We start from the raw sequence: 6292 nt of genomic DNA, 5'->3' as shown, positions 1-6292 counted from the left end.
CTTCCTCCTGCTCCTCTTCCTCCTAGCTAGCTACCTAGCTAGCTCCAGTCAATCCGGCAACATTCAAGCTAGCTTTAGTGTTAGCTGCGCGCTAGCTGCGCGTTAGCATTGATAATTTAGCCCAAACCTCACTGTTAGCCAGCTAGCCTCTGGAGACGTGTGTGTGTTTGTGTGTGTGTGTGTGTGTGTGTGTGTGTGTGTGTGTGCGCGTGTGTGTGTGTGCGCGCGCGCGCGCACACACAATGAGTCGTAAAGCGGTGGCGCGCACCTGGCCAGGTGTGACACCCAGCAGACAAAAGGTGAGGACCTGAGAGGACCAGACACTCAGCCTGCAGATGTTTCCTGAAACCACCAGGCTTGTTGTCACAGGAGAGCCTCTGATGTCTCATTTTATTTGTGTCCTCATCTTCTCATCTTCTTCTTCTCGTCCTCTGTCTTCTCTTCTTCTTCTCATCTTCTGTCTTTTCTGTCTTCTCGTCCTCTGTCTTCTCTTCTTCTTCTCATCTTCTGTCTTTTCTGTCTTCTCGTCCTCTGTCTTCTCTTCTTCTTCTCATCTTCTGTCTTTTCTGTCTTCTCGTCCTCTGTCTTCTCAGAATCAGAAACCGTTTATTGCCAGGAATGTTTACACAAACAAGGAATTTTTCTAGGCGGAAGGTGCATACATTAGACATGAGACGTTAGACGAGACAAACAACAACAACAACAGTGCAGTGATCTTTAAATGAAGTATAAGATAAAGTGCTCAGACAAACAGATAACGTTAATGTAAGTGTGTGTTAAGTGACATGTGTGTTTAGATATGAAGTGTGCAGGAGAGTGACCGGTAAGAGGAAAGAAAAGAAGAGGAAAGAAAAAATAGTCCGAAAAGTAGTCTCGTCTTCTCGCCCTCTGTCTTCTCTTCTTCTCGTCCTGTCTTCTCATTTTCGGTCTTCTCATCCTGTCTTCTCGCCCTCTTTCTTCTCGTCCTCTGTCTTCTCTTCTTCTTCTCGCCCTCTGTCTTCTCATCTTCTCGTCCTGTCTTCTCATTTTCTGTCTTCTCATCCTGTCTTCTCGCCCTCTTTCTTCTCTTCTTCTTCTCGTCCTCTGTCTTCTCTTCTTCTTCTCGTCCTCTGTCTTCTCACCCTCTGTCTTCTCTTCTTCTCGTTTTCTGTCTTCTCTTCTTCTTGCCTTCTCATCCTCATCTTCTCGCCCTCTGTCTTCTCGCCCTCTTGTCTTCTTGTCCTCTGTCATCTCGCTCTCGGTCTTCTCGCCCTCTGTCCTCTTGTCTTCTCGTCCTCTGCCTTCTCGTCCTCTCTCTAAAGGTCCAGAACGAAAGGTCCTCTCTAAAATCCTCTCTAAAGTCCTCTCTAAGGTCCTCTCTAAGGTCCTCTCACTAAAGGTCCAGAACGTCCTCTCTCTAAAGGTCCAGAACGTCCTCTCTCTAAAGGTCCAGAACGTCCTCTCTCTAAAGGTCCAGAACGTCCTCTCTCTAAAGGTCCAGAACGTCCTCTCTCTAAAGGTCCAGAACGTCCTCTCTCTAAAGGTCCAGAAAGTCCTCTCTCTAAAGGTCCAGAGCTAAAGGTCCTCTCTAAGATCCTCTCTAAGGTCCTCTCTAAAGGTCCAGAACGTCCTCTCGCTAAAGGTCCAGAAAGTCCTCTCTCTAAACGTCCAGAACAAAAGGTCCTCTCTAAGGTCCAGAACATCCTCTCTCTAAAGGTCCAGAACGTCCTCTCTCTAAAGGTCCAGAACGTCCTCTCTCTAAAGGTCCAGAACGTCCTCTCTCTAAAGGTCCAGAAAGTCCTCTCTCTAGACGTCCAGAAAGTCCTCTCTCTAAAGGTCCAGAACAAAAGGTCCTCTCTAAGGTCCTCTCTAAAGTCCTCTCTAAAGTCCTCTCTAAAGGTCCAGAACGTCCTCTCGCTAAAGGTCCAGAACGTCCTCTCGCTAAAGGTCCAGGACGTCCTCTCTCTAAAGGTCCAGGACGTCCTCTCTCTAAAGGTCCAGAACGTCCTCTCGCTAAAGGTCCAGAACATCCTCTCTCTAAAGGTCCTCTCTAAAGGTCCAGAACATCCTCTCTCTAAAGGTCCAGAACGTCCTCTCTCTAAAGGTCCAGAACGTCCTCTCTCTAAAGGTCCAGGACGTCCTCTCTCTAAAGGTCCAGAACATCCTCTCTCTAAAGGTCCAGAACGTCCTCTCTCTAAAGGTCCAGAACGTCCTCTCTCTAAAGGTCCAGAACGTCCTCTCTCTAAAGGTCCAGAACGTCCTCTCTCTAAAGGTCCAGAAAGTCCAATCTCTAAAGGTCCAGAAAGTCCTCTCTTTAAACGTCCAGAACAAAAGTTCCTCTCTAAGGTCCTCTCTAAAGTCCTCTCTAAAGGTCCAGAACGTCCTCTCTCTAAAGGTCCAGAACATCCTCTCTCTAAAGGTCCAGAACGTCCTCTCGCTAAAGGTCCAGGACGTCCTCTCGCTAAAGTTCCAGGACGTCCTCTCGCTAAAGGTCCAGAACGTCCTCTCGCTAAAGGTCCAGAACGTCCTCTCGCTAAAGGTCCAGGACGTCCTCTCGCTAAAGGTCCAGGACGTCCTCTCGCTAAAGGTCCAGGACGTCCTCTCGCTAAAGGTCCAGGACGTCCTCTCTCTAAAGGTCCAGAACGTCCTCTCGCTAAAGGTCCAGAACGTCCTCTCTCTAAAGGTCCAGAAAGTCCTCTCTCTATACGTCCAGAACAAAAGTTCCTCTCTAAGGTCCTCTCTAAAGTCCTCTCTAAAGGTCCAGAACGTCCTCTCGCTAAAGGTCCAGAACGTCCTCTCTCTAAAGGTCCAGGACGTCCTCTCTCTAAGGTCCAGGACGTCCTCTCTCTAAAGGTCCAGGACGTCCTCTCTCTAAAGGTCCAGGACGTCCTCTCTCTAAAGGTCCAGGACGTCCTCTCGCTAAAGGTCCAGAACGTCCTCTCGCTAAAGGTCCAGAACGTCCTCTCTCTAAAGGTCCAGGACGTCCTCTCTCTAAAGGTCCAGAACGTCCTCTCGCTAAATGTCCAGAACATCCTCTCTCTAAACGTCCAGAACAAAAGGTCCTCTCTAAGGTCCTCTCTAAAGGTCCAGAACATCCTCTCTCTAAAGGTCCAGAACGTCCTCTCTCTAAAGGTCCAGAACGTCCTCTCTCTAAAGGTCCAGAACGTCCTCTCTCTAAAGGTCCAGAACGTCCTCTCTCTAAAGGTCCAGAACATCCTCTCTCTAAAGGTCCAGAACATCCTCTCTCTAAAGGTCCAGAACGTCCTCTCTCTAAAGGTCCAGAACGTCCTCTCTCTAAAGGTCCAGAAAGTCCTCTCTCTAAACGTCCAGAACAAAAGTTCCTCTCTAAGGTCCTCTCTAAAGGTTCAGAACGTCCTCTCGCTAAAGGTCCAGGACGTCCTCTCGCTAAAGGTCCAGGACGTCCTCTCGCTAAAGGTCCAGAACGTCCTCTCGCTAAAGGTCCAGAACGTCCTCTCGCTAAAGGTCCAGAACGTCCTCTCGCTAAAGGTCCAGGACGTCCTCTCGCTAAAGGTCCAGGACGTCCTCTCTCTAAAGGTCCAGGACGTCCTCTCTCTAAAGGTCCAGAACGTCCTCTCTCTAAAGGTCCAGAAAGTCCTCTCTCTAAACGTCCAGAACAAAAGGTCCTCTCTAAGGTCCTCACTAAAGTCCTCTCTAAAGGTCCAGGACGTCCTCTCTCTAAAGGTCCAGGACGTCCTCTCTCTAAAGGTCCAGGACGTCCTCTCTCTAAAGGTCCAGGACGTCCTCTCTCTAAAGGTCCAGAACGTCCTCTCGCTAAAGGTCCAGAACGTCCTCTCTCTAAAGGTCCAGAACGTCCTCTCGCTAAAGGTCCAGAACGTCCTCTCTCTAAAGGTCCAGAACGTCCTCTCGCTAAACGTCCAGAACAAAAGGTCCTCTCTAAGGCCCTCTCTAAAGGTCCAGAACGTCCTCTCTCTAAAGGTCCAGAACGTCCTCTCTCTAAAGGTCCAGAACGTCCTCTCGCTAAACGTCCAGAACGTCCTCTCGCTAAACGTCCAGAAAGTCCTCTCGCTAAACGTCCAGAACAAAAGGTCCTCTCTAAGGCCCTCTCTAAAGGTCCAGAACGTCCTCTCTCTAAAGGTCCAGAAAGTCCTCTCGCTAAACGTCCAGAACAAAAGGTCCTCTCTAAGGCCCTCTCTAAAGGTCCAGAACGTCCTCTCTCTAAAGGTCCAGAACGTCCTCTCTCTAAAGGTCCAGAACGTCCTCTCTCTAAAGGTCCAGAAAGTCCTCTCTCTAAAGGTCCAGAAAGTCCTCTCTCTAAACGTCCAGAACAAAAGTTCCTCTCTAAGGTCCTCTCTAAAGGTTCAGAACGTCCTCTCGCTAAAGGTCCAGGACGTCCTCTCGCTAAAGGTCCAGGACGTCCTCTCGCTAAAGGTCCAGGACGTCCTCTCGCTAAAGGTCCAGAACGTCCTCTCGCTAAAGGTCCAGGACGTCCTCTCTCTAAAGGTCCAGAACGTCCTCTCGCTAAAGGTCCAGAACGTCCTCTCTCTAAAGGTCCAGAAAGTCCTCTCTCTAAACGTCCAGAACAAAAGGTCCTCTCTAAGGTCCTCTCTAAAGGTCCAGAACGTCCTCTCGCTAAAGGTCCAGGACGTCCTCTCTCTAAAGGTCCAGGACGTCCTCTCGCTAAAGGTCCAGAACGTCCTCTCGCTAAAGGTCCAGAACGTCCTCTCGCTAAAGGTCCAGAACGTCCTCTCTCTAAAGGTCCAGAACGTCCTCTCGCTAAAGGTCCAGAACGTCCTCTCGCTAAAGGTCCAGAACATCCTCTCGCTAAAGGTCCAGAACGTCCTCTCGCTAAAGGTCCAGAACGTCCTCTCGCTAAAGGTCCAGAAAGTCCTCTCGCTAAACGTCCAGAACAAAAGGTCCTCTCTAAGGCCCTCTCTAAAGGTCCAGAACGTCCTCTCTCTAAAGGTCCAGAACGTCCTCTTGCTAAAGGTCCAGAACGTCCTCTCTCTAAAGGTCCAGAACGTCCTCTCGCTAAAGGTCCAGAACGTCCTCTCGCTAAAGGTCCAGAACGTCCTCTCTCTAAAGGTCCAGAACGTCCTCTCGCTAAAGGTCCAGAACGTCCTCTCTCTAAAGGTCCAGAAAGTCCTCTCGCTAAACGTCCAGAACAAAAGGTCCTCTCTAAGGCCCTCTCTAAAGGTCCAGAACGTCCTCTCTCTAAAGGTCCAGGACGTCCTCTCGCTAAAGGTCCAGGACGTCCTCTCGCTAAAGGTCCAGGACGTCCTCTCGCTAAAGGTCCAGGACGTCCTCTCGCTAAAGGTCCAGGACGTCCTCTCTCTAAAGGTCCAGGACGTCCTCTCGCTAAAGGTCCAGGACGTCCTCTCGCTAAAGGTCCAGGACGTCCTCTCGCTAAAGGTCCAGGACGTCCTCTCTCTAAGGTCCAGGACGTCCTCTCTCCATCTGTGCTTTTATAAACAATAGAATAAAGAGCATTGCAATCCCTTTCAAGTAAACCAGATCGCTCCATCAGACAAAAAAAAGAAAAGTGCTATCACTGTTAGAAAAATGAAAATAAAGTTAATCAAAAAATAACTAATATTGAGTAAATATCATAAAGTGGAAAACAATTAGCTTAACTGAAAAGTAGACAAAAGATCGGAACTAACAGGAAGTCATTTTTTCTGTGACTTCCTGTGTTTACTTTGAAGGCAGCCTAGAACTGTAGGAGTACTGTCTAGAACAGGAGGCGCTGCTCTCTGGACTCCAGGAGGCGCTGCTCTCTCTGGACTCCAGGAGGCGCTGCTCTCTGGACTCCAGGAGGCGCTGCTCTCTGGACTCCAGGAGGCGCTGCTCTCTGGACTCCAGGAGGCGCTGCTCTCTGGACTCCAGAAGGCGCTGCTCTCTCTGGACTCCAGGAGGCGCTGCTCTCTGGACTCCAGGAGGCGCTGCTCTCTGGACTCCAGGAGGCGCTGCTCTCTGGACTCCAGGAGGCGCTGCTCTCTGGACTCCAGGAGGCGCTGCTCTCTGGACTCAAGGAGGCGCTGCTCTCTGGACTCCAGGAGGCGCTGCTCTCTCTGGACTCCAGAAGGTGCTGCTCTCTGGACTCCAGGAGGCGCTGCTCTCTCTGGACTCTAGAAGGCGCTGCTCTCTGGACTCCAGGAGGCGCTGCTCTCTCTGGACTCCAGGAGGCGCTGCTCTAACCAACGGGCCGCAGTCTGATAGCTTAAACTAGCGACAGCTTAAACTAGCGATAGCTTAAACTAGCGACAGCTTAAACTAGTGATAGCTTAAACTAGCGACATCTTAAACTAGCGACAGCTTAAACTAGTGATAGCTT

The sequence above is a fragment of the Taurulus bubalis genome, assembly GCF_910589615.1.
Source record: "Taurulus bubalis genome assembly, chromosome: 5".
In the NCBI taxonomy this organism is placed as follows: Eukaryota; Metazoa; Chordata; class Actinopteri; order Perciformes; family Cottidae; genus Taurulus; species Taurulus bubalis.
This window is presented reverse-complemented; position numbering follows the sequence as displayed.